This window comes from Ovis aries, chromosome 1 (assembly GCF_016772045.2).
Source record: "Ovis aries strain OAR_USU_Benz2616 breed Rambouillet chromosome 1, ARS-UI_Ramb_v3.0, whole genome shotgun sequence".
Classification (NCBI taxonomy): Eukaryota; Metazoa; Chordata; class Mammalia; order Artiodactyla; family Bovidae; genus Ovis; species Ovis aries.
In genome coordinates this window covers 218,489,800-218,512,553 of record NC_056054.1, presented here as the reverse complement: position 1 = coordinate 218,512,553, position 22,754 = coordinate 218,489,800, and the positions used below count along the sequence as shown (strand labels likewise).

General features: G+C 40.8%; 2 protein-coding genes across 11 annotated transcripts in view; both read right to left on the bottom strand.

The window, feature by feature from the left end:
* The window catches only part of MECOM (MDS1 and EVI1 complex locus), a 630,714-nt gene that overhangs the window by 484,268 nt on the left and 123,692 nt on the right, over positions 1-22,754 (bottom strand). The window lies entirely within an intron of this gene.
* The window catches only part of LOC105605201 (coiled-coil domain-containing protein 115-like), a 78,587-nt gene that overhangs the window by 18,259 nt on the left and 37,574 nt on the right, over positions 1-22,754 (bottom strand). Inside the window, exon 2 of the mRNA XM_042239106.2 lies at positions 1-22,754. This exon is cut by the window's left edge and continues 18,259 nt beyond it; it is cut by the window's right edge and continues 34,083 nt beyond it. The gene's annotated coding sequence lies outside the window, so the exon portion shown is untranslated.

The following is a 22,754-nucleotide window of genomic DNA, read 5'->3' as shown; positions in this document are numbered from 1 at the left end:
GTTTGTCATTTGTTTCTTTGTTTCTTGGGAGGGAGACAATCTCTCTCTGGAAAGAAGGGCAAACAGGCTTAATTTGCCCTTTTGCAGGTCAGAGACTAACTTCTGTATCACAAATTTGTGGAATGGAAGAAAAGACACTTGCAGATCCTGCATTGGGCTAACTACTTAGGCATTCATTTGAAAGCATGAAGGGCCCCTAAATGTCCTAGCACCCTTCGTTTGATGTCTGTACAATGTAAGAAAACATTCCAGCCAGAATCCTTAAGGAGAGTTGTTGGATTAGCAAATAAAAATGTAGGACCACCCCCCCCCCCGCCGCCGTTTAACTTGCATCTCAAATAACAAATATATTTTGAGTACAAGTATGTCCCAGATATTATATGATGATATGATAAATATATAGTTGATCTAAAATTCAAATTTAACTAGGCATATTGTATTTCACTTGGCATCATCTCCCTAAAGCTATCAATGAGGAATTTCTCTTGGAGCTAAATATTAGCCCAGGTAGAAAAGAATATGGAGAAAGTGGGTTCTAAGCTTTTTAATGCAGATTGTACTTTGCTTACTTGACAGCTTCTTTGTGAGGTAGGACCAAAGTCCTTAATCCCCACTTTATGAGTGCAGACTCTGAGTTAAAGAATTGTAAAAGGTTACAAAGCAGAGTAGAACTGGGATTCAAATTAAGATTCTCTGACATTTTGTAGGGGGCTCTGTCAATCACTACCCTAAGCAAACATCAGAGAAGGAAGAATTTAAGAGATTGGTTGGAAAGCACTGCTTTAGCAAGCAAAAATACCTGGCGCAAGCATGGACACTCTCTTCTGTTTTCACGCCTATGTAAGCAATCATCTGTCTGTGTTCTTTACAGTCTAAGAGTGGCCATTAAGAAATGAAAGGGAGTTTAGATTTTCACCAGCCTGTTTGGATTTGACAACATTTTGCATTTCAAGAAACCAAGGTTGGCTCAACCCTTTTAGCACTGGGACCCAGATACCACCATGATTTAAGCAAACAACTACCCCGTCAAATTCAAGAGTAACTGATGATATAATTGTTCACGGCCTCCATGCTTTCATTTGCCAAGACCCTCTTTCCTTGTAAATCTATTAGGGAGAGCTCTGTTTCACTCTGCAAATATTACTAGCAAATTCTAAAATGAGTTAGAATTTATCCTTGTGCACATGCTTAGGAAATAAAAACAGTATCATCAATAAAAGTTAACCTTCCCAATGTTAGGAAGCATGCCTCTTTATTCTCTAACTCAGAGAAAGCTATGGTCAGAAGAACTTTTCTGTTAGAGAACTACAGAAAACTCAACCTCATACTTCTTGTTAAAAAAAAAAAAAAGATATAGTGTGGGATTAATCTAACGCTGCTGCTGCTGCTGCTGCTGCTGCCGCTAAGCCGCTTCAGTCGTGTCCGACTCTGTGTGACCCCATAGATGGCAGCCCACCAGGCTCCCCCGTCCCTGGGATTCTCCAGGCAAGAATACTGGAGTGGGCTGCCATTTCCTTCTCCAATGCATGAAAGTGAAAAGTCAGAGTGAAGTCATTCAGTCATGTCCAACTCTCAGCAACCCTATGGACTGCAGCCTACCAGGCTCCTCCGTCCATGGGATTTTCCAGGCAAGAGTACTGGAGTGGGATGCCGTTGCCTTCTCTGAATCTAACGCTAAGACATTCCAAATTCAAATCTTTCTTTGTTCCACCACAAAATTAAATTCTCAACTGTATTTACCACATCAAAAGAAGTTAGTTGAGTTCCTAATAGCACAGAACCAAACTAATATTTCTCACGTGCATATTCATTTTTAGAAGCCATGCAAGGAGTAACAATTGCCTGTGACAACTGTCTGTAAAGAATATTGTTGTCAGAAATTCTGAACTGCCCCAGAGATGTAGCCAGAAAGTTCAGAGATTATTATTGGCTAATGACATTGGAAATAAAAAAGTATATAGTATTACAGTATTGAGCTATTAGAGTAGGGAATCAATTCAAGGAGACATGCAAAATTTATATACTTTATTGATTTTAAATTTTACATGCTCTCCTATGTGAGTAAATCTTTTGTAGTAATTCTAAAGCTTTGAAACATTGTAAATAACAAGGACTATGGGGAGTTCAGGACAGCCATTTTTTCATAAGGAAAGTATATAGCCTTTAATGCATATTAGGAGAAATTGGGGTAATGAAATACCTTAAAGCTAACTTAAGTCAGGGCTGGTGTGGTTTTTTTTTTTTCTTTTGGTCTCCAAAGAGCGAGCATGTATCAGGTAGTGAAGTAATTCCAGGTAGCATTGTACTTAAGGAAAAGCATAATTAAATTGATCCTATTGTATTACATAAATCCAACATATCCTGTGTAAACTCAGAAACAGGTGGCTCTTTGTAGGAAAAGTAGCTGGCTATTAACCAATGGAAGTAAAGTTTTCTCACACAAAAACAAATACACAGGAGGAAAACACTGAAACAATGGTTGACTCAGGATCTCATAATCAAGAAGCAGATTGAATTTGAAATCAGTCCTGCCTGTTCAGCGTACCTGAATCCAAAAGCCTCAATACTGGGCAATGGGGAAGCCTGTTTCTAAACAGGAATTTGAGGAAGCCAGCGAGATTCCTAGAGCCTGCCACATTTACCAAAAATCACTGCAGGCTGGGTAGTTTGTAAGTTTCAATCATAAATGTAATATAGAAAATGAAAGACATAAAGGGGTAGGAAAAGTTTTATATTTTTACTACAGAGAGCTTGACTGATGCTTAAGAAAACGTTATGACACATTCAAGTGTGAGCAACAAATCTGCCCACTGATTCATAAGCCACATGTTTACTTAAAGAAGCCTGGCCCAATAAATAGGGATCAGAATCCCAAGTGCTTAAGTCCATAAAATTCCCAGAGGCAAACTAGCACCAACAGAATATATTTGACCTTCTTAAAAGAATACAGACTTTCAAAAATACATAAGTTGCTTTCTTCTTTTGCATCTGTACACTATCTTTTTTTTAATTTTGAGAAGCTATGTATTTGCCTTTGCAATATTTAAACTTCTATGAATATAAAAATAAAGGCAGGGCTTACCTGGCAACAAAGTGGTAAAGAATCTACCTGCCAAAACAAGAGATATGGGCTCCATGCCTGGTCCAGGAAGATCCCTGATCCAGGAAGATCCCACATGTCACTGAGCCACTAAGCTCATGCGCCACGGCTATTTAGTGTGTGCCCTAGAGCCCAGAGGCCACAACTACTGCAGCCCACATGCCTAGAGCTTATGCTCCACAACAAGAGAAGCCACTGCAATAAAAAGCCTATGCACCTCAACTAGAGAGCAGCCACCTCTCGTCACAACCAGAGAAAAGCCCACATAGCAACAAAGACCAAGCACAACCAAAAACAGATAAATGAATGAAAATATTAAAAAAAACAACAACAACATAGCAGTACTCAGGTAATTAAAGCCCGAAGACTTTTTGCAATTGTGACTTACTTCTACGTATGTAGTTCATATCCTGCATTCTTGTTTGGAAGCCCTATTAGCTACAAAGTCTGATTTTCTTCTTCTCATTGTGGCAGTCCTCTCACACATACAAAGCTAAATAGAATAATGATTGCACACATTACCAAGAACCAAAGGAAATGATAGGAATCCTCAAACACATCAGATTCAGGTGAAAGAAAACAGTTTCAGTGTTCCTCAAAAAGGGCCAAGAGTTCTAGACTTCTTCAGGTTCCCTAATGTGAGCTATTGAGAATGGAAATCAGAATCACTGTAACTATTAACACTTAAATGTTGGGCAATGAATCAAAATGGGAAACCTCGAAACGGTATTTCCACCGGCATAGGCAACCTTTGTGTCTTGGAGGGGAAAGGGGGGCTCCCCTATGGGAGCTGGAAGTCAGTGGGAACATAGGGGAGAAAAGGAAAGGAAAGAAATCTAACTCAAAGACCTTGAAAAGTTAATTTGGAAACTTTTGTTAGTGACTTTGGACTTCATTAAACTCCATGTATCACTCTAGCAGCATGATCTCAACAATTTGAAAGGTATTTGTCATCAGCGAAAGAAAAACATTATTTCTAAAAGAGTAAAAAGATTGATGCATCACTGTGGACTACTTACGCCCCACACAGTTCAGTCCTTAGTATTAATCTCAACGTGATGGCTTTTGCATACGGCACATAATTAAACATTTTCTTTTCAGGGCTTTATAGAATCCCCATATGTTTTTAATGGCATCATCTGAATGTTTTTCTTAATAATTCTGGCAGCCTGCTCCTGAATCTTCAAGTTTGCTTTTTGTTCCCAATATCTTTTCTACAGAGGCAGCATTGTGCCAGAGACTAAAGGCCTGAGAGCCCCATCGTCGAGGAAGACACACACACAGAGACTCACACAAGCTCATACTCTGCTTTCTCCTCACTATTCACTTGTAATCTGTATTACTGTTGGCACTGGGGAAAAATGAATGAGAAAGAGAAGGCAAGGGAAGAAGACAGAGCTCTGAGTCACAACCTCATTGTTCTACATGACCCCTTTCTCTTCTGTACTAAGACTTTGCTGACTCATGGTATGTGTCTGTCTGTCCGTCTGTCTGTCTATGAAGGTTTGGTGAGTGTATGTAGGTGTGTGCATGCCCACAGAGTGGGATCACTTTGGCAGCTGCAACATATGGTCTGTCTGACATTCTGAGGCTGGATAAACCAGAATTTGCTGACTCAGTACCTACTGCCTCATGGGAACAGACTTTCTCCTTTTGAGTAGTGGTCCATTTTCTGAACCAAACCCCTTCAGACACAACCCATAAAACTGAAATAATGAAATGTTCACCATTTGGCTTAGTCAGCCACATTTTGAGCTATAAATCAGAATCACTTCCATTTCAGGTGACCCAGTGATCAAGCCTATATCCAGAAAGGGACATCAGGATATGATAATAATGTGAGATTCTAATATCAATGTCTACTCAGGACTAGGGCCCATGGTTTCAGAGAATGCAAGGGCCTCTGCTGGAAGAATAAGTAAATCAAAAAGAAGAATGTGCCCCATTGTTGTTCAAATGTAGCTTTGCATTTGCTTTATCCCTACATAAATTTAAATTCTGGAAATTGACAAAGACAATAAATAACTCACATTTGAATCATAAGTCTCCTTTAGATTGAGTGTTTGAACTCAGATCCAAGTTTCAAAACTAGTATTTTTTAAACGTGTTCTCACACTCTTTCTGTATTTGTCATCTTGAAATCTGATGACGTGAATGAACAAAATGGAAACAGTAACCAAAACGGCTTCCTTATGCTATTTTTCCCATTGAACTTCATTTATTTACAGATGGCCAAGTGACTAAGGGCATTTGAAACTTTCCTGTTATTAAGAACTGGGCTTTATCAAAAATTTCAAAGCACTGGTATGTATTTCAGAATCCTACAGATGACGTGCCTTAAATAGAAACAACCACTCTGGAAAGTTTTAAAACATACACAGAAAAATAAGGACAGAAACAGATTATCCAGGAATGGGACTGCTATTGTTTTCAGTGACATTTCTAACACTGATTGGTGAAACTTGACTGAAATACAATAATTTTTAATACCCTCTCTTTTGAATGGTTTCCAGTAAACAAAAAAAAATTTTTTTTTTTTTCAAAAAATGCCCAAACCTTCCTTTTTCTACCCCATAAACTGCTGTAAGTGAATTTATAACAAAGTAAACATAATTTTTAAAAAGTTTCTGGAAATGAAGTGATTGGGTAAAAATTTAAAGTAAGGTTTAAAAAAAAAAATCAGTTGACTTTCCTCCTTGTCCAGACACCATTTCAGTAGTGGATCTCTTAGTCCTGGTCAAAAGAAGAAGCTGCTAGAGAACCAAAGCCACAGAGTCTAACAAACTCATGACCCAGTAGAAATTGTCATATCAGGCACCCACACAGCTATGCAACCTTGGTTAAAACCCAGAAGACATTTTTCTTAAAAGGTTTTGAGTCATGAACATCATTGGTAGGACAATGGCACTTCTGAACTTTGATCTAAAGTTTGATTGCAGGACCTTCCTTATCCTTCTAGAGAAAACAGCATATACAAAAATAATTTGGTGGTATCTCCATGTTTGAAACAACCTTCTCCTGACTTGATAGCCATGCCAAGCTTCTCACATTCAGATCTCAGAACATTTCTCATCACAAACTCAATCCACAGAGGATGAAGTGAGAGCCAGTTGGTACAGATGATCCCCACTTGTAGGTCTGAGAACAATCCTCTATCCAAATGATGAGGAATTTTAAGGGTCCTAAGTTAGTAGGTGGGCTTCCCTGATAGCTCAGTTGGTAAAGAATCCACCTTCAATGCAGGAGACCTGGGGTCTATCCCTGGCTTGGGAAGATCCCCTGGAGAAGGAAAAGGCTACCCACTCCAGTATTCTGGCCTGGAGAATTCCATGGACTGTATAGTCCAAGGGGTCGCAAATTAGTTGGACACAAGTGAGCAACTTTCACTTTTACTTTCAAGTTGGTAGATAGCAGAGTCTGATTTGCAGTAACTTCTTTGGTGTTAGTTGCTGAGAAGTAGCTTGAGCAAAGCCTCAGTCTCATGCTCCAGGGCAAGTAACTAACAAGATCACTGCTTTTGTACTTGCCCACTTACCCAAGTTCCTCCAGGACTGAGGCCTTCCTTATCCTTCCTACATGAAAACATTTGGTGGGTGCTATCCATATCAGCTTCCCAGGTGGCACTAATGGCAAAGAACTCACCTGCCAAAGCAGGAGATACAGGAAACACAGTTTCTATCACTGGGTAGGGAAGATCCCCTGGAGCAGGAAATGGCAACCCACTTCAGTGTTCTTGCCTGGGAAATCCCATGGACAGAGGAGCCTGGCAGGCTACAGTCCATGGGGCCGCAAAAGGGTCAGACATGACTGAGCAACTGGGCATGCAGCGTGCACACACTCCATATGAAGCCCAGCGCTGGGCACTGGAGAGAAGAATGAGAATGAACAGGGCACGGACCCTGCTCTCAAAACCTCACAGTAGAGAAAAGGCAAGAGACGCATCTGAAGGACACTACGAGGTGAGATGTTTTCTAAGAGAGGCAGAAACAAGTTGGTAGGGGGAACAAAGGCAGGAACATTGCTGGGATGCTGGGAAAGAACCAAGAAAATTTCATGAAAGAGGTGACATCGGAGGTAAGGCTTAAAGGTACGCATGTGGTAGAAAAAGCAGAGGGACAGAAAATGAGAAATGCAAAGAGGGAGTTCTAAGAAGGGAGCATAGCATGAATGAGGCTGTGGTTCTCAAACGCTCATTTCAGGCACATCATTTCTGGGGTGATTCTTAAAATGCAAATCTCTGGGTCTCACTCCCAGATTCCAGTTCTGTTGGTGAAACACAGGAATGTGGATTTACATTTTTTTTAACAAGTAGGCAGAGCCCAGGTCACTTTAAGAAACACCCGAGCAGGGTCATAATAGTACATGATGTTTTAGAGATGAGAAGAAATTCAGTATGAACAGAGGGTTCATATTGAAGGGTGAATTCAGATTGATTCAGATTGAATCAGAGGATTCAGATTGAGGAGTGGGGAGGTGAACTGGGAAACGAAGCTGGTCAACCAGATCTGAGAGAGACTGCTAAGTCTTCCAGGAACCTGGGAAAGCCCTGAAAATGAGATCCTGGGAAGCTTCAGATACCAAGAATCCCCCTCAGAGCTGCATGAGGGTCTAGTCTCTACAGCTGCAACTTCTTGAGTGTTCACAGCACAAAGGCAGGGAGACAGGAAGAAGACTGGCCTAAGTTGGCAACTGTCCCCTTGGCAACTGATTTACCATCTTGGGCCTCAGTTTTTCCTCTGCAAGATGAGAACAATAATACCAATGTGTCTAATATTCTGCAATAAAAAAACTGCTCTATCTTCATTTGGTTGGTTGTTACATACTATACATATGTAAAAATTCACATGTAGTCATCAAGCTGTATATTTAGGAGTTGTTCGTTTCATTGTACAAAATTATACATAAATATGATACCCATACATACATGTAAGAAAATAAATACCAACATGTCAAGGTCATTCTAAAGATTAAATGACAAAATATATACGTAATGCCTATCTCAGTGCCTTACATTTAGTTTTTTAATAAAAATTAAATATCTAGCATTTATTGAAAATTCAGGTAAACAGCAAAAGAAAAGAAAAATTTTTAGATGGTTTGCCTGCATGAAGATATAGAATTTCCCCATGACTGAGTCTCCCCTGCGGATATCAGACCATCTGTCAGCACTGTAGATACGCTAGGCTATTCTCCCATTTTCTGGGTCCCACCCCAGATCTTCAGCCTCTCTCTCAAGTTGGATGGTACCTGGTCTGACATAGTCTACCTGCCCACCATTATCACCAGCCTGCTTAACCATTTTTCACCAGATCTGCTTCTTGTGATCACATGTAATCTCAACCCTCTCCCAGCGCCACAGTCATTGTTTCTGAGGGTGGGTGCTGTATCTCAAGGCAATTATTTGCCAAAGATGCACTTAACTAACTGTTCCACAAGGCTCCTGATCTCTATGGCATAAACAAACCAAAGCAAAGGAAGAACACTCTGACGCCAAGATAATGAATAAATGTATCTTGAATCTTTGCTGTGTTGTCTCCTTGTTAACAGTAGCATGACTCAAAATTTAAAGGACACTCTGGTGGTTCAGATGGTGCAGTTGGTAAAGAACCTGCCTGCCAATGCAGGAGACTTCAGAGATGTGGGTTCGATGCCTGGGTAGGGAAGATCCCCTGGAGTAGGAAATGGAAAACCACTCCAGTATTCTTGCCTGGAGAATCCCATGGACAGAGGAGCCTGGAGGGTTACAGTCCGTGTGTTACGAAGAGTTGGACACGACTGAAGTGACTAAGCACGCATGCACGCTGGTGTTTCAGAACATGTCCCCAATGTTTTGTCATTTAACTCTCTCCTTAACCCCAGGAAAGAGGCAAGACATTCGACCCATTTTACAGATGGGAAAATATAGAGCTTCAGAGAAATTAGAGGACTCAGTCATACGGCCACTAAACCACAAAGAGTTGACCCCGGGCCCCCTGACTCCTGGTGCACATGCTCTCCGTGACTCTACACCTGCTGCTTCTCATTTTCTGCTTATTTGGCCTTCAGCAAGAGAGCTAACTCACGGTTCGGACCCATCCATATAAAAGATGACTAGTTTTGAATCACATGGAAATATAATCCACACAACCTAATAAATAGCTGTAATAATCTACTTGAGAAGAGTCCATTAATTTTCAAGACACTGAAAACCAACTGAATTCCTTTCTGTACTTGTAACTGGGAGATCTGTAGTCACAGCTGTCATCAGGGAGAGGAGAAAGAGCAGGTTTTTGGGTCAGAAGGTTCTGGGTTCACAATCTAACTCTGTATGATCTTGAGCAAGTTCTTGAAATTCTGAGTCTAGTTTTTTTCACCCTTAAAATGGGTGACCACCTCTAAACTCAGGCATGATTGTATAACAATAAATGCCACAAGTCTAGTTCAGTAACCATAGAGGCCCTTGTAACAGTAACAATTGTTAGCCCACTTTCCCCAGACAGGCACTCTAAAGTCGAATGTTCATGGATGTATGTGTGTGTGTGTTCAGTCGCTAAGTTGTGTCCAACTCATTGTGACACCATCACACATATGTGATGTCTGTGCTTCCATGTAAGACCTTCAGAAACTCTTACCCAAAGATCTCCCATCTCTACTTCTAGAACACAAAACAGTCCCTGAAAGTCCCTGCAAGCAACCAGACCAGTGCTTGCTAGTGCCAAGTCGCTTCAGTCGTGGCCAGCTCTTTATAACCCCATGGACTGTAGCCCACCAGGCTCCTCTATCCTTGGAATTTTCCTGGCAAGAATACTGGAGTGGGTTGTCATTCCCTTCTCTAGGGGATCCTCCCAACCCAGGGATTGAACCCACGTCTCTTATGTCTCCTGCATTGGCAGGTTGGTTCTTTACCACTAGCACGACCTGGGAAGCCCCTGGACCAGTGCTTATGAGATCCAGCATTACAGTCTGACTGAGGCTGCTCAGCTAAATACCCAGTCACCCCTGCAGTAAGATTTCTGCATCACCAGCACCTTGGTCTCTCCAAACCCTATCTCATACACACACACAGACACAAATTTGCAGAATCTGGGGGTCTTTCAAGAGTGCAATTAGGGCAATCATTTAAGAAAGGCACCAGCAATCATTCATTTTTAACCAAAATGTTCTTAAAGGGAGAGGCAGCTTTTGCTTCTTGAAATAACTACAACAAAACCTCAGAAAATACATGAACCCTGTTTTATGAAGGTGGTATAGACAGTATATTCTCTTTTGTTTCCAGATACGGAGAATACATAAAAATGTGATGAACAGGCACTGGCATATAGATCGTTCTGCTCTTGTGGAGAAATTTGTCATATATTGCTATTCCACTGAGTCATCAATTTCCACCGTATTATCCAATGTTCGGCCCAGCTGGAATGTTAAGCAGCCATTAGATTCTGAACTTTGCATTTCCTCACACTGGGCCCTTCCCTGATCAAGCTTTGTTTCTCTGTGATTATATATATACATCAGACCTTGGAATCAACTTTCTTTGTTTTATCAAGACCTGGTGTGTAGTGATTCTGATTTATCATTTTTACAACAGTCTCTTCCCTGCGGGCTCTGGGTCGTGATGGTGGCATTGCTACGATTTATGGTAGGGATTGTTGACGGAAAATGTATGCTCTTTTTGATTTTCCTTCTTCTCAACACCTGGTTCTTATTTTCCCAACTCTAGCTTCTGCCATTTTAAGCATTATTTACCATTTGCTGAAATACATCAGTTTATTTGGTGGGGATGTGTAAGAGGATGGATTTTTTACAGTTGGCCATGATTTTCCCTCTTATCAACCCAATGCTGAATTTTTTAAAAATAGTTTTATATGTTGTTAGGAACCTGGAGTTCATATTCATTTCTCACTGGTTTTTCCTTATCTGCCATGACATATTAGTTCTCTCAGAAAAAAAGAAAACACAGGCTGGGTAGGTTCCTCATGGAGATTTTTGAATTCTCTGTAACTCACGCTGTAGGTGGTCGCTTCTTTATCCAAGCTGGATATGTTATTTATTACTTAGTGAAGGCTCCTCTCTCTCAAAGGCCCAGAGCAACGCTAATTTTTCTTCAGTCTAAGAACACTACAGAACAACTTGGCAAAAGGTAGAGCTTTTGAAGTCTGTTAGGAATCTGTTTGCCAATGCTGAAGATAACTTTAAAAAGTGGGATGAAACAAACAAAGATGCTCACACCTGAGAAATGTTTGATTTTAAAGACTGACAAGTAGGACTTCTCCTCTCCAAGGCAAGTCACAAACCAATCAAGACTATTTTTCTGCCAGAAACTGAAAATACCTACAGTGCTTTCTCCCTTTTTTGCCTCCCCTAAAGTACCCGGAAAAGGGCTAGGCACGGAGAAAGGCTTGTCTATACTGATTTCTATTGCCACTTTTAATCAGGGCGCCTTATGTTAATTTATATACTTTTTCCAAGAGGTCAAGTAGTTCAGGGTGTCACTGAAATGGGATAAATACTTAACGCTCCCTCCACCTGCCCCTCCACTCATTCCCGAAAACAGAAGTCAGCTACTTGAATTGTCATTTTTCAATTAAAAATTGAGATCAATCAGACATGCTCTGGTGGTGAAAGCTAATCACCTCCGAGGATTAGGTACCCAGACATAGTGGTTTTCTAGGATAATTCCTGCTTAAGCCTGTTATTTCAGTGTAATTGTTAACAGTAGTTAATAATTTTCATTAAAAGTAATCCAAACTACCCTATTTTAGGTAAAAACTATATAGTCATGCCATCCTGTATGTGGGCTTCCCAGGTGGCTCAGTGGTAAAGAATCTGCTGCCAATGCAAGAGATTCAGGTTCTGTCCCTGGGTGGGGAAAATCCCCTGAAGAAGGAAATGGCAACTCACTCCAGTATGCTTGCTGGAACACCTCATGGACAGAGGAGCCTAGCAGGCTACAGTCTGTGGTGTCGTAAAGAGTCAGACACAACTGATCAACTGAGCAACAACAACAACAACATCCTGTACTTATCCCCAACTTCTTCCTTTTAGTAACAAAACCCCTGCTGAGTTTTTGGTTTTTTTTAACAGGATATTTGGCTATCCATTTTCTTTGCAGCCTGGCATGGTCAATTATTTATATAATAAACAAGCATATTGTGCTTACAGTTTGCCAGGCACTGTTCAAGGAACTCTATGAATTAAAACATTTAATCATCATCATAGGAACTAGGTGCTATTTCATTGCTTCCATCTTACCAGTGCTGAAACCGAGAGGTTAAGAAACTTGCACAAGTAGCAGAGCTGGGATGTGAATCCCAACAGGCTGATTCCAGAGTCTGTGCCCTTAACCTGCCACCTCCAAGTGTGACCACGTGTTGTCCAGTGAAATGTGGGAGGAAGTGATGCAGACAGGAAAAAGGAAAAAGGAATCTTGTCCCCCACTCTTACCCTCAGATAGGACTTGATGCTGGTGAACATACAGCTGGGGACAACATTCCAGAAGTTGGAGGAGCCACTAAATAAAAGAACGTGGCTTCCTGGTCAGCCTCACAGAGCAAAGTACCTTCCTCCCGTTGACTGCCTGATACCTGGGGATAAGTGTGTGAGGAAAACCTATCTGTACCCAAGATAATTCCTATCCACATCCCTACCCCACAAAGACCCACTTTATGCAGATGTCATACATGAAGTTATGTGTGAAGATTCCATCCCAGTATCAAGATGGATCTCCTTGATCAGATCCAAATATTTCCTCCAAATGGGCCCAAGATTTCTGTCTACTCTGATGGCTGCTCCCACACTGTTAGCAAGCAGAGTTTCCCTCCAGGCCTATTTTAAATATTAGAACACAGAAAATTTCCATGGAAGATATATGTGAAAGAGAATGTAGCTAGAAATATGCATTCCTTACTCTCAGCTCCATCCAAAGTCATTCCAGAAGCAGAGGACTCATCATCCTGGCCTTCCTCTACCTCTGCATAGAATAGCATCCTCTACTGGTCCTCAGACATCTCCTTCTCCCTGCCCTATTTTATCATATATATAGGCTTCCCCAGTAGATCAGCGGTAAAGAATCCACTTGCAATGCAGGAGACACACCAGACATGGGTTTGATCCATGGGTCAGATCCCCTGAAGGAGCAGTATTCTTGCCTGGAGAATCCTATGGACAGAGGAGTCTGACAGACTACGTCCATAAGGCCACAAAGAGACAGACTCAACTGAAGCCACTGAGCACGTACGCATGTACATACATATATACACATGAAACTTTTCTCCAACTTTACCCTAACCAGGAGAATTATTTCCCATGGGCTATCCTCTGGGATAATTGCACAAGTCCAGGATTCATCTGGACTCATTTATCTGGACATGCAAATTGGCCTGCAGTTAAGATTTCTTTCTGCAGAATGTTGTGGAACCCGGCCTACACCTCTAACTTAGGCAATAGTGTTAGACTTAATAGTGAGTTTCTCTTTGTATTTCCTCATCTATAGGATGAATATTTTAGAATAGTCAAAACCAAACATTGTGCCTCCCTTTGACCCTCCATATACATGTCTTCTGATGATTCCCAGACCTGAACTGATGAAATCAGGGAGATAAGCAGATGCAACTTGAGGCTCCCTAATCTCATAAGTACTTTCTGTTGACAAAAGAGTTTTTGCTAAGTGAGGTTTCCCCTCATAGAGCCTGTCAATATGCTACTATTGACAGATGAAAGCTAGTCTATTCCAGGTCTGGACAATTTTGAGCTTCATCCCCTAACCCTGGTTTAACACAGAGTGCTAGAAAACAGGCCCCCAAATGGGCATCTTAGCTATTCTGATGTAGTATATTTGGTGGAATATCTTTTCAAAAAACCTAAGCAATGATTTACCAGATTCCAGTCTTGTTACAGATGCCTTTTTTCACATTAAAAAGAAACTCAGAAGTAAAACTTGAGTGCAAAGATGTCCTAGACATGGTTGATAGGACTAATAATAATATTTAAGGACATGACTGTCACAGACCTGTTTCCATCAGTTCTGTAGTCCTAGAATGATTGTCCCAAACTCTACTTATACAAGTATATCCTCCTAGAGGTTTTCAATTGTGGCTGCACATTTGTATTTCTGAGGGAGCTTTTTTTAAAATAAGGATACCTGGAGTTCCCAAAAAAATTCCAATTTAATTGGTTTAAAGTGGGGTCTAGGCATCAGTACCAGTTTCAAACACCCCAGATGATTTTCTTATGTGACCAGTGCTGGGAACTACCATTCCAGACAATTCCCCACTGAGATGCAGTAATTCCTCTCTCCCTAACTCATAGTTGTAACTGCCTCTGGCTGAATAAAGCCTCAGATGAATCACTTACTGCCAAATTTGTTTCTCATTTATTCTAACTGCTGTATTCAATCCTTGCCTAATTATTCACTTAATCTCTTCTGATTCAAATCCAAGCATAGTTTTTTACAACAACCCAAAATTCTCTCAACACTCTGACACATTAATTCAATGAATAATCCCTTAAAACATCACACCAGTCTTTTTTTGTTCAAAAATAGGAGGTTAGGGAGACATGAGATTCACTTATGGTGTGATGACTAAGCGAAGGCAAGATACTATATATTTTCCACCCTCAGTCTGTAGAACAGACAGGTTGTAATATTTAATATCACTGAAGTCCTCAGAAAGACTATAGTATAACACAATCTGGATGGGAATCACAATTCTGCTGTCAACTGGCTGTGCAACTTTTAGTAAATCATGATCCATTTCTGAACCTGCACTCACTCAACTGTAGAACAATGGGAGACATCAGTTGTTGCATCCAGGCTTCTCTCCCAGTGTTGAAGAAGTTCTCTAACATCAGACTGGTGAGCAACTAACTGCTGGTAGGCCCAGTGACATTAATTAATTAAGGGTATTTAAAGATCAAATGCTATGTTTCTTGCTACCTCGCCAAAAGAGCTCTGTTCAGTTTTTGGCCACAGCAAAAGAACAGAGTTCCTATTAACATGGAGCTTTATTTTATAACCAGGAAAGAGTAGCTATGGTTACTCCTATGAAACAGGCAAAGTGAAAGTGAAGTCGCTCAGTCATGTCTGACTCTTTGCAACCCTGTGGACTGTAGCCCACCAGGCTCCTCCGTCCATGGGATTCTCCAAGCAAGAATACTGGAGTGGGTTGCCAGTCCCTTCTCCAGGGGATCTTCCTGACCCAGGGATCGAACCCAGGTCTCCCGCATTGTGGGCAGACGCTTTAGCCTCTGTGTACTTACACTGTGGAGAAAATGCAAGTCTGATAAATTAGATCTTTATCTCAGAATTTACATTTTCACTAAAGGAAATACTTTATTGTAGACTCACATAACCCCAGAAATGGAGAACACCTTTAAGAACCACTTCATTTATTCCTCTATAACTACTTCATTTATTCTATACATTCCTCTATACACACAGAAACCTATACGGCTCAGGAAAGAAGTATAGTGTAACTTGCTGTTATTTTTTTTAATTGAAGTATAGTTGACTTACAATATTATGTTAGTTTCAGGTATACAGCAAAGTGATTCAGTTATATACGTACATATACTCTTTTTTTTCTATTCTTTTCCATTATAGTTTATCACAAGATACTGAATACAGTTCCCTGTGCTATATGGCAAATCCTTGTTGTTTATCTATTTTATATATGGTAGTGTTCATAGCTCTCTGTTCTTTAAATCTATTAATAGAGGAATTTTAACAATCCCTTTTGATCCAAGTTCCATTATTGAGTAATCTTAACTTAAATCTATCAAATTCTGATTGTGCTAGTCTCCTTTAGCAGATGTCTGTGATTCTTTTGCCTGTATATATTCAAAAGATTTCTTGATACTATATATCCCTGATTCCTTTTGCTTTTCCCCAGTCAACCCACTTCAGTATTTTTGACTGGAGAATCTTGAGGATAGAGGAGACTGCTAGGCTACAATCCACTGGGTCACAGAAAGTCGGACACAACTGAAATGACTTCACACGCATAGGATCTCAACTTCTGAAATTCCCATTGAACTTCTGATCATGTTTTACAAATCCTCAATACATGCATTATGCTCGGAGCATCAGATCAACTGCCTGTTAGATACTTTCTCCAGGACTACAAATTAAACATATTCCTACAATGTTGGTCCTCTTCCAGTGATTTTTTTAATATTCATAAATAGCACCAACATCCATTCATCTGTACTAACCAGAAAATGCTTTTGAACTGTGGTGTTGGAGACAACTCTTGAGAGTCCCTTGGACTGCAAGGAGATCCAACCAGTCCATCCTAAAGGAGATCAGTCCTGAGTGTTCATTGGAAGGACTGATGTTGAAGCTGAAACTCCAATACTTTTGCCACCTGATGCGAAGAGCTGACTCATTTGAAAAGACCCTGATGCTGGGAAAGATTGAGGGCGGGAGGAGAAGGGGACGACAGACGATGAGATGGTTGGATGGCATCACCGACTCAATGGACATGGGTTTGAGTGGACTCCGGGAGCTGGTGATGGACAGGGAGGCCTGGCATCCTGAGGTTCATGGGGTCGCAAAGAGTTGGACACAGCTGAGTGACTGAACTGAACTGAACCAGAAAATCAACTCTATATCCCTTTCATTCAAATTCCATAATCAAATAATCACCAAGATGTTGTTCTAGAAAAGTGTTGTGAATTCAGCTACTTCTGTCTCCATTATTCCCAGTTCAGTGAGCCATTCTTTCTCTTCTAGATACTGGAAGAGACCCCAGTGAGTCTCCTCCCCAGATCTATTTTGTATACAGCAGCCAGAGTGAGCTCTCAAAAACGTATCAGATCATAGTATTTTCCTCCGGGGGCTCAGAATAAAGACATATGTCTTCAGTAAGGCCTTTAAGGTCCTGCATGACCAGGCCCTCTCCCCCACCAGCCTCACCAGTCACATACTGAGCTGCTGTCTTCCTCACCTTCAGCTCCTTCTTCATTCTTCAGCTTCCTTCTTACTTTAGCCCTTTGCACATACTATCATCTCTGCTGGGAATGCTCTCCTCAACCCCCATATCCTTCAGAGCTCACCTTCCTCCCCCTAGACTCTACTGTCTACGTTACACCTTCACCCAGCACTCACGTTGCACTTGTTTTGCATTTCACATACCAGAACTCTTGGCAGGCACGCTTATAATTATTTGTTCATATTTCATATCTGAAGACTATCTGCCTTGTTCACTGCTCTACCACTGAGTGACTTGTACATAGTAGGCATTTTTTTTCATAGTAGGCATTTTTTTTCATAGTAGGCATTTTATGTTCTAATAACATTCTAGTAAATGGTCAACTTCTCTTATCGTAAATTAGCTTATCCCCTCCATTCATTTCCCCCTCTCCCTTCATTGCCAAATTTTTCTTAAAGACAGGACTTACTAACTGCTCCCCATTCACTTATCAACCCACTAAAATTTGGGGTCCTCAGGTATGACTCCAGTAAAATTGTCAGTACCAAATTTCACCAGTGAAAGGCGATGGGCTTTTTCTAGGATGGACTCCTATTCAACATTCCTGTGAAATGTGACACCATGGACAATTCCTTCCTGTTTCCTTCATGCAGAAAATGTAATGAGTAGCTCCTCTGTGATTAAAACAGGGTCCCTTCTCACATCGAAACCAGTGAGAGAGTCAAATCAATGATCACAAACACGCAGCTACATCTCTGTAAGTACTACAAAGAAAAAACAAAGGGCCAGAAGAGTGTAAAAGGCATAGACTCTGAAACTGCTCTCCATTTCCCTTTCATTTCCATGGCTGAGTTCTCCTCCACTTGTCCCATAAACACCTGCATGCCAGGATTCCATCCCATCACACTGCCTTCCTCATGCACATCCTCCTCCTGCATTCAAGGCCAAGAACTCCCACATCTGTATCTTCAGGTTGAATCTTCCAAGCACCTCTTGGACATCTCCTGGATGTTCCCTAGGCACCTAAAATGATGCATTCACAAGTGAATTCAATGTCTTTCCCCAGTCCTTCTTTTGATGTTCCCTCTCTCACAAGTCACTTAATCTAGAAAATAAACACCCCTGAGATTTTTCTCTCCATTTCCCTCACCCCCACAGCAATCAGGGAGTTGTCACAATTTTGCCTTCTAAGCATCTTGTAATTTCACCTGTTCTCCATACCCAGCACCACTCCTTTTGGTCAGACATTCATCATCTTTCCCCTGTGTTACTGCTGTGGCCTTCTCTCTGGACCTGTGCCTCCAAGCTCCCCCTACTCTGATCATTCATTTGTTGTGGTCATGTCACTGCCATGCAAAAAATTCTCCAGTGCCTTTAAGATATAGTCCCCATTGATTAGCTTCATAATCAGATTCTGCCTCCCTCTCCTGTCTTATTCTTCTTTCATTCATTCACCCCACAAATAAGTATTGAGCATCTAGTGTGTATCAGGGACTATTTTAGGCACTAGAAGTAAAGCAGAAAACACTGCTATGTCTTCATCAAGCCCCACACCCACGTGCTACAATACATAGCACACACATCTCACACACTCTCTCATACAAATACACACACTGACACACACAAACACACCTGATTTCCAGCAACTTGAGATCTCTCATCATTTTCTACATGACCTATGTTCTTTCCAGCTTTCGTATAATACCGCCCCTGGCTGAAAGAATCTTTTCCTTCCTCTCAGACATATTTGCACCCCCTATAGACTCAACACTCAGATTTAACCTCCAAGAAGCCTGTAGGAATTCCCCACACAGACTTAGACATACTCCCTTCTCTCCAAGACACACCACTTTGAACACATATCTTTCACATGGATGTCTTTTTTACATGTGTGTCTCCATCACTAAACACTGAGTCCTTTGAGAGTAGGGTCCCATCTCCAGTGTGTATCTTCAGCAAATTTTTTTCTGATCATAGAAATTGAAAAATGGATGAGCAAATATGTCCAACTACATCTTTTAGAGGTGCAGTCTACAAACTGTGCCAGACACTAGAATTCACTGGACATCTTGTTTAAATGCCAGTTCAGGTTCAGTAGGTCTGTGGTGGGGCCTGAAGCTCTGCATTTCTTTTTTTAATGATGCACACTTTTATTATGGTATTAAATATTTAAATTAAAATGTTTTTCAATCATTTTTCTAACCATAACTTATAATAAGACCATTAACCTTTAGTTGTCTATGTATAAATCTACATATTCTTTCCGCTTTACCTTCAGAGAAAGATTATTCATTGACTTATAAAATAAACTAAGATTTTGAAAAAGGAACATATCATTTATATTGGGTTGTCTAAAGAGTTCATTTGGGCCTTTCCATAACATCTTATGGAAAAACTCAAATGAACCTTTTGGCCAACCCAATATAATTACTTAACCTAAGTGTTTGAAATCACTGCATGTTTTTTCCCTCTAGGAAATAAGTACATTTTTCCATTTCAATAGAATAAACTAACAATGACTAACAGTAGTCCTGCACATTTTAAGCCCCTCCTCTCTTTCATAATTTTCTAAGACTCTGCATTTCTAACACATTCCCAGAGGATGCTGATACAGCCAGACTAAGGACCACACTTTGAGGAGCAAGGCTTTAGAACTTAGGGATCACAAACCCAGAAGGTGAAGCTGATTGAGAACTATTCTGTAAAAATTAAACGACAAACACATGATAGTTCTGCTCCACATTTTGTCAATCAAATCTGCATGGCATCTTGACAGCACTCCGTTTCCTGAAATACTGGAAGAAGACAGCATTGTTGCCATATGGCTGCACCCTAACCTAGTTGGACACCCTACTCAATGCTCTCCAGATCCGCTGAGAAGCCCTCACCGAGCTGGTTCACCAGCTTGTGCTTGTTGCAAAAATCCAATGCCGGTTTTTGTCTCCAACTCTACAGATGGCTCCCGTGTGTTCCCGTCACCTCTAGCGTGGACACGGGCTGCCGTACTTCCCTGCCAAAAGACGATGGCACAGGACGGTGCAGCCCCTCTTGCATTCTCCCTGTTCTAAGGCGACAGCCCTGGCTGCCATTCAGGGCGTCACTTTTCAAGCCGTCCTGCCTCATTGACAGAATCCTGGCGCTGGCAGGCCGCTCTACCAGCCAACACACCGCTCCTCAGCCCAGCTTCCTCTGCACTCTACCAGGAGCCTGCACGGACTCACGGGGGCTGCCTGAAAGGTGATCCCAGTTTTAGTGTAAAATTTTCCTACCCTCAGAATTCTGAGATGCTACTGGGATTTACAAGTTGTTTTAAGGCTGTTTTAAAGACAAACCTATGGTATTTACATAGATATATGGGCCTGTGTAAGCGCTGTGTGGTTCTTTATAAAAGGTGCAGTATAAATGTTCTTGTATTACTAGAAGGATTATATAAAAGATGTTAAAACATGTTTTGACCGAGCAGTGGTATAGACAGCCACAGAATATAATGTATCCATTGTCAAGAAATCCCCACTGGAGACCTCTGAAATCTCACATTGATTGAGTCGTGCCGGACTTGAAACACATTGAAAAATTTCCAAATGGTAAAATATAAAACATACTTTTTTTTTTTTTAGTATTTACCAGTTAAACACTGAAGTACTGTAACTGGCTGACCTTTCACAGCAGTTTATGTTCTACTTTTCCAAAAGCAGCCAAAAACGGATTGTTTTCTTTTAATGCTTTGTTTTGTCTTTTAGAAAAAAAGAATCAACTTATTTTGAGAATTCTACACCACCCCCCTCCGCCTAAGCAATAACATCATAATGGCAGAATAATCACTGTAAACAATGCCCTGGGGATTTAGTTGGCTACAGCGGGGGACTCCAAGAGCCAATTTCAGTGCTTTTCTTAACTACATCATTGCATTTTTGTCTGCAAGTGGATAAGAAGAGTCTCCTTTCAGAGCAGGTTGATGGAAAGTGCTAATTGTTGACACATTAGCTAATTGTTATGATTAGCCTCTGACTTTTTTTTTAATTCACAAAGTCAAGATCTCAGCTGTGAAGTATGAAGATGCTTTATTACAACAATACTATGAAAACATTCAAACAATGAGAGGCTAATCTTCAGAAGCATTCAATCCGGTGGCCTCTAGACAGCCCTGCCTTTAAAGAATAGACAACCATCAGGAAAAAAAAATATCCTAACTGCTGCATCCACCCAATATTTCAGACATAAGTGCTCTGGGTTATCATTAATGATCTGTTTTTACAAATTCACTGTGTCTTTGGAAAGTTGAAGTAATTCCAAACCAAATAAACCACATGCAAGCTGTAATGGTCTACTGACAATTGAGGCGGCTTGGAATCCACAATAACGGGAACCTGTAAGGTACCAGACTTAGATGTCTCTCCATTTTCTAAAAATCAACATGGGATATTTGAAATTGGGACCATTCTCAGCTCTAGCTCAACTTAGAAAAACAGCTAGGCAGGAATACTAAAATGTATGTGTTCTTTAATATTTAGAGAAGAGGAGAGAGAGGAAATCAAGTAGAGAAAGTAGCAAGAAACCAAATTTCAGGGTTCAATTCTTGATTCTGGCCACAGAATGAGCCATTATGCCATGCCTCATCCAGATTTCTGGAAAATGCAACCAAATAGTTACTATTTGCTACAGGAATAACCTGGCCTCATATAAAAATATTATTTGATTCAATTTCAATTTTTTAAAATTCAGACACATCTTAAGATCAATGCACAAATGTATCATGACAAAATGTAGAAAAAAAAAAAAAGAAGAAGAAAAAAATCTGAATAGTTGTTTTCCAAAGAAGCCATACAGATGGCCAACAGGCATATGAAAAGAAGCTCAGCATCACTAATCATGAGAAAAATGCAAATAAAAATCACAATGAGATATTACTCATACCTGTCAGAATGGTTATCATCAAAAAGACAAAAGATAACAAGTGTTGGTAAGGATGAGGAGAAAAGGGAACTGTTGGGGAAAATGTAAATTGGTGCAGCCACTAAGGAAAACAGTGTGGAGGTTCCTCAAAAAATTAAAACTAGAACTTCCATATGATCCAGGAATTCCACATCTGGGTATTTATCAGAAGGAAATGAAAACACTAACTCAACAAGATACATGCACCCCAGTGTTCACTGCAGCATTGTTTGCAGTAGCCAAGATATAGAAACAGCCTACGTGTCCTCGATGGATAAATGAATAAAGAAGATATGATACAGACAGATAGATAGATAGATGTTAGTGTCAGTCATGTCCAACTCTTTGCAACCCCATGGACTGTAGCTTGCCAGGCTCCACTGTCCATGGAACTCTCCAGGCAAGAGTACTAGAGTGGGTAGCCATTCCCTTCTCCAAGGAATCTTCCTGACCCAGGGATTGAACCCAGGTCAGGAAGATCCCTAGGAGAAAGAAATGGCACCCCACTCCAGTATTCTTGCCTGGAAAATCCCATGGACAGAGGAGCATGATAGGCTACAGTCCATGAGGTCGCAAAGAGTCGGACACGACTGAGCGACTTCACTTCCCTTCACCCACATTTCAGGCAGATTCTTTACCCTCTGAGCCACCAGGGATTATTCAGTCATTAAAGAAGATCAAAATTTGCCATTTGCAGCAACATGAATGGACTTTGAGGGGATTAGGCTAAGTGAAGTAAGGCCAACAAAGACGAGCACTGTATAACCTCTGGTATATATGGAATCTAAAGCAAAACTAAAATCAAAACCAAGCTC